Raw genomic sequence first — 6,913 nt, 5'->3', positions numbered from 1 at the left:
TTCTACATTTTATTCAACCATTCTCCTAACAATGAATATAACAAGTAGTTGTATATGGCATCACATAGTTGTTAAATTTACATTTCTCTGATTATAATAGCAAAGATGATTCTTGGACCTTAAGAATACTTTCTGTTTGTCATGTGTGTTGTTCATTCTATTGTTTCGTTCTAGTTGCTGAACAAATTATAGTCCAAGGATCAAACCTGGTTGCTTTCCCATTACAACAGCAGTGTTGAGTTGTAGCAACAGAAAGTTTGCTTACAACTTCTTAGAGTCTTTTGACACTGTCACGTGGCACAATAAAACTATTTGAATATCTATAACCTTATATTATGGTGCTTTTATGTGCAAAAGTCTAGAATATGGAATCTTTGAGTCACAGGTTTATGTATTTTATTTTTAATTAATAATTCTATATCTCTTCCCAAAAAGATTTCAGCAACTTAAATACTCATCAACATTTCATGTGAGAGCCTATTTTCCCATATTCCTGTTAATATGAAATGTCATCACAGTATTTTCTTCCCTACTGGATGAGTGAAAAAAAGTCATCACATAGTTGTTTAATTTACATTTCTCTGATTACAATATCAAAGATGGTTCTTGGACCTTACAGATATTGTCCCTTTGTGATGTGTGTTGAAAACATTTTTTCATTCTGCTGTTTTTACTTGATATATTATGTTGTTTTCCATGTAATTTTCTTTTATATGTTTTTCTCGAGTGAGTTGCTGTTCAAATCTGCAGTAGGAATTTTTTATGCCTCTCCCTACCCTGGAGATCCTTTTCTTACCTAGCAAGATCCCAAAAAATAGAATCAGTCACAAAAAAGAAATGTTCTATAGTTAATTGAGTCATTATATTTATGCAAATTTCCTTCTGTCCTCCCTATATCATAAAAGAAGATCAGTTTTGTTTTTTTATTGGGGAAATGTAGAGGAAATGAAATGAAATGATACAAGTCTATATCAGAGGTCTATATCTACCTTTTTTGATTCTAGAACACATATCAAGGTATCCTCACACTGTTCTATAAAGCCTTTTAAAATCTACTTGAGGTGGGATTGCCAGATTTAGAAAATCAATATACAGAACCCACAGTAATGTTTAATTTATAAACAGCAAATAATATATTGGTATAAGCATATATCATACAATATTTAGAACATAGTCTTAGAAAGTATCTGCTGTGTATCTGAAATTAAAATTTAACTGGACATCTGGTATTTTTTCTGGTAATCCTACTTTGAGGTAAATGCCTATTATAAGAGTCAAGTGTCCAATTTGTGAAAACTTTTTGATATTAACATATATGCTTTATTTCTTTTTGATAAATGTTGCCCTAAAGACATAAAGGGAATGAAGACTTCTATTTTAAATACACTTTTACAACTAATATATTTCAAGTGCTTTAAATATTTAACTCTTCAAACAAAAAATTTAATCAAGCATAATATTACCTCATGCCAAAGAAGCATAAAGAAGTACTAATACACCATTAAAAGTATCACTTTAAAATAATTTGTTTACAAGTATCAAATCTGCTAAAAAGACTCAAAATCATCTGTAGCAACCAAAGATTTCTATCCAGAGCACATAAGTCGAATCGGAAAATTCCAGTATTGCTTCATGGTAGGCCGTCCCTGACTTACTCCAAAACCACATCATAAATTAATTCTGACGTCGGACCCACAGATATCAAAAGGAGACAAACACCTCAAACACCTTCCTCCAGAGCTAACAGAAAGAGAATGTCTTCCCCTAGAACTGGCACTCTGAATTCAGATTTTTAGTCCCTTAAACTGTGAGACAATTTATTTCAATTTATTAAAGCCATCCACAGCGGTACTAGATAACTAAGATAGCTGGTGACAGAGCCAGGATGCAAACCTGTGTCTTCTGAATCTTGATTTTAAGCTTCTCTGTTATAACTATCTGGAAATACACATATAATATTAAAGTAACAGTTGGGTTTTATTTTTAAAGTATGCATTCAGCAGGTACGTTCCAGTTTTCAGAGACTAGTAATCACTTTCTAAGGAAGTTTCACTTATCCCAAAACTCATAATGCTTAAAATCACTGAGTACATAAAATTGGCTTATAGCTTTTCGTTTTTATATACAGCAAGCTGTGTTCCCTACAATGAAGAGATAATCTGTTATAAAATAAAGACTGGAATCCAATGAACATTCAAACTAAAACAAGAAAGGAACAAAATAATGCTCTGGTATAAAAGTCAACAAATACGGAGAATGATTGTTATAGTTACTACTCACATAGGTCAATGACAGAATATGTAATTCTGGAGCATTTTCTCCTGAGTTCATAACACTACACTGGCTGGCAATCCCCTTTCACACACAAAACCTTTTAGAAGAGGAAAAGAAAAAATAAGTTTTTATCTTAAGACAAAAATAGATACTACAGAACAGGGGGAAAATTGACAGAGAACAGCAAAATAACAAGTTGTGGAAAGGCATTACAAAGTCAAAGAGAGCTGGGTGATGACTCATTTGTCCACAATCTTCATAGGATAAATTCCTTGAGGCCCTTAAAAGATAATGAGCATGCCAATTATTTTCAGGGCACAGGATCAGGACAAGGAATTTCCACATGTAATAACTACAAGCTGAACAAGTCAGAAATGTCATCCTCAAGCAGTTTCTCTTATTTGAGTAAAGAGATGTTAATCACAGGTGAGCCTTGCCAGTGGCTCTCCAATCACAGAAGTCAGGGCTTATTTGCAATTCAACCTTGATATTTTTCAGATCACATCTGATATTAACGGAGTACTGCAATAAAGAAATTTGTAGCTACCATAGCTCTTTTGATTTCCAAGTCAGTTGTCTATTTGTCCTTGTTGGCAAGCAACACATATTTACTCTACTTTCAGAACAAAGTAATTCAAATGAATGGCTGAGATAGAGGAAGATAGCACTGATTTGTGAATATGTGTTGCTGTGCAGTAGATGTTTTGACATAACAATAATTTCTATTTATGTTATATATTAAGAATAACTTGTACGTTCAAGTTGTTGTTGTTGTTCAGTGCCTTCGAGTTGGTTCCAAACCATAGCAAACCTTTATAGGGTTTCTGAGGAGTGGCTGGTGAGCTTGAACTGCCAACCTTGTGGTTCAAACTGAGCTTTGCAGTCCAGCACATTAACTTACAGGGCCACGCCAATACTACGAGCATTGTAATCTGGTAGAATCTATTAAGATTTCAAAGGGAATAACATAGGAATTTTGGCAATATCAGAACTCCTCTGAAGTTTATTTGTTGTTGTTTCTGTTGTTGCTAATTTTTGACTTCTAATCATAATTTGTTATTAGGAAATGTAAGACCTACAAAAAGGTTGATAGAAAGAAAAATAAACACTATTCATCTGCCACACTTGCTTCCTTCTCTTTGTTCCTTCCTCCCTTTCTCTATCTGGATTAATCTCACATTGCTCTAAATAAGATTATTGTATGTGTGTGTGTGTGTGTGTGTGTGTGTACTTTTTTTATGAAACATTTGAAGTTGATTATAGACACTGTGACACTTCATTTCCAAATACTCTAAATTCCATACCTCCACTAAAGATAAAGGTGTTCTTTTATATAACTACAATGTCACTTTCACATGTCTACATTCAAACTCCCCCAAATGTCCAAAACTGTTTTTCAAATCTGTGTTATTTTAAAATATAAGTCAAATTCAAGGTTTGCACATTGCATTTGGTTATGTCTCTTTAATATCTTCAATCTCTTTTAAAGGAACACTCTGCCTTTTTTTTTTGTTTCAATGGCATTGAGATACCCAGACAAGTGGTCTTATACACTGTCCCACATCCTAGATTTGATTGTTTCTTCATGATTAGATTCAGGTTAAATATTTGGTCATAAGCACTAGACAAGTGATACTGTGTATTTCTTTTATCCATCATAAAAGTCTATTTTTCTTGCAACAAAAGCAATCTGCAGGATGATACTCTAAAAACATATGAATATCGTCTTACTCCAACAATATTTCATTCAAAAGTTTCAGTATTCATTGAAATCCTTGCTTAAATTACTTTTGCAACTAAATGGTGACATTTTTATGATTCTCTTTTTCTATTCATATTACTAAGTAATCTTTGATACAGAGCACTTCCCTATTTATTTCATCTTTCTTTCTCTTTTTCTATCTATCTCTTCTCTCTGTGTGTAGCATTATGGAGTCATGGATTTTTATTGTATAATGTGAAATAATCAATTGCCATCATTATTCTTGTTTTAAAAACCTTTTGATTATGAATTGGGTGAAAGTATACAGAGCAGATCACCAGTTTTACATTTAAAAAATCACTTATTTTGCTTCATTTCAATTATTTCAATCCCCTTAATGTAGCATCACTTATCCCACTTCCTCCCTGTTATTCTTATTTCCATTCTTTTATCTTTCCCAACCCTCCTTAGGTAAATCCTGCCCTTTTGATCTTAAATGCTTGCTTGGTCTATGGTGTGCCTTCCTCACTAGTGTTGCTGTTCCCCCTTATACCTATCTACTGCTTGACTCAAAAGTGAGGCACAAGGGTAAATTCAATTCCAGACCTGAGGGATGACCAAGGTCATAGTACCAGGTTCCTATAGTCTTTCTAACCATAAAGCATGGTATTTTTTATAATTTGAGTTTCATTCCACATTTCCTCCCACTCTATCTAGGATCTTCTAGTGTGATCCTTTTCAGAGCAGTTGGTAGTGGTAGCCAGGCATCCTCTAGTTTTTTCTGGTCTTAGGGTCATGGATGCTGATGTTTTTTGTACTCCATTAGTACATTGGACTAATCGTTTCCAAGCATCTTGGATTTCATCACTCTTCTTTCATTTACATAGGGAGAAACCAATAATTATACTATTGAGATGGCGACTCATGAGCTTTTAAGATCCTAGTTGCTACTCACCAAAGTAGGATGCAGAGCATTGTATTTGTAAATTATGTTATGCCAATTGATCATGGTGTTCCTAGAAACTACCTTCATCATGCTTTTTAATGCTCAAATTGTTCCATATTTGAACCATGGAAGTCCTTTCATCTAGCCTTCTATTGTTCTTGTGACATGACCCCATTAATTTTTTTATCACATCCTGGTTTCAGTGCATGACAAAATATTATGGCTTACATTTTACTTTCCTTTACCCAGACATGGGATCAACCATTTCTCCAAGGAACTCTGGTTTCTTTTAGTAGAAACTAATATCTTTGTTGAATTTGGAAACACAAGCTATACTATCAACTAAAATTTGGCGTGGATGTCACTCATACATCAAGAGAGTACAAAAAGATTTATTACTTATGTAATGAGGTTTTGACAGGAGGGCAAGACAGATAGCCCAAGCTGGCTTGAAATTGAATTAAGAGAGCAGGTAAAAGAGATGGTTTGGGGTTTTGTGATGATAAAGGGGTAGGACTCTGGTGTTGTGTTGTTTATGTTAAGTGTCATCAAGTCATTTCTGATTCATAGTGACCCAGTATAGGGTTTCCAAAGAGTGGCTGGTGAGTTTGAACCGCTGACCATGTAGTTCAAACTGACCTTGAGGTACAGTGCTTTAACCTATAGCACCACACCAGGACTCTGGTAAGGATTCCTAAATGCAGACAGGAGTTCATGTGGTTTGAATTTGCAGCCAACACCAAAGGAAAAAGCACCCAGGTTTTCTTCTCAGATCACCCACATATAAAACAGGAAAGGAAGAGGGAGGGATGAGACAGAAAAGCAGTCAAAAGTCAAACATCAAAAAATAGTCAGTCATTATTTTTTGTTTTTTGTCATGTCTGCTCAGTTGTCTCTCCATCTAAGCATTCAATCCCCTCTTCTATCCCTTCATCTGAAGCTCAAAATTCCAGAAATATCATCTGCATCTGTTTAATTGTCCACAGCACCCCACCAGGACTCCTCAACAAGATACAGAAAACCAGATAAACAAAAATTAAAGGAATTTTTAAAACCCAGACTGACTTTACAAAAATACTAAGGGGAATACTTTGCATTGAGAACCAACAACAGCAGACAACTGATTATTAACATACAAAGCAACACCACACAAATTTCAAACAAAATATAGACGTATCCAATGTAAAACAAACCTACACGGGTGAAAATAGGGGATCAGAGATATCAATTTATAATCAAGACCACTATAAATCAAAAAGAAGGAAAAGTATAACTACATAATACCAAGTTGCAAGGAAGTCAAGATTCAAAACAAAACACACAGTTTTAAATTGGGAAAGAAATTAATAAATTACAGGGTAACCTCAAAGAAAATTAATATACCTTAGCATCAAATCAAGGAAAGGGAAACCCATACTTTTATTATAAACAGAAGCAATTAAATTAAAGCAGTTAAAACAGAAGCAATGAAGAAATGGACAAGTCAATTCCAGTCAATTCATATATATAGATAATTACACTAAATAGCAATGGATTAAATACAACAGTCAAGAGACAAAGAGTAACAGAATGGATAAGAAAACAGGATCCTTCAATATGCTGTCTACAAGAGACACCTTACACACAGAGAGAAATAGATTAAAAAATCAAAGGATGGAAAAAATATATCAAATTAATGGCAATTAAAAATGAGCAGGAGTGGCAATATTAATTTCTGATAAAACAGATTTTAAGACAAAAACCAGCATAGGAGACAAAGAGGTACATTATTTAATAATTCAACAGTCAATTAAGCAAGATGACATAATCATAACAAAAATCTATGCTCCCAATGAAAGAACCTCAAATCACCTAAATTAAACAGTACTAGAATTGAAAAAAAGAAATAGACAACCATAAGAGTAAAGTTTTATTAAAGGTAATACAGAAACAGCTGCAACCATACATTAACAGAGAATTTCCAGAGGTTCAAGCAGAATTCAGAAGAGGAC

This window comes from Chrysochloris asiatica, unplaced genomic scaffold, assembly GCF_000296735.1.
Source record: "Chrysochloris asiatica unplaced genomic scaffold, ChrAsi1.0 scaffold00228, whole genome shotgun sequence".
NCBI lineage: Eukaryota > Metazoa > Chordata > Mammalia > Afrosoricida > Chrysochloridae > Chrysochloris > Chrysochloris asiatica.
This window is presented reverse-complemented; position numbering follows the sequence as displayed.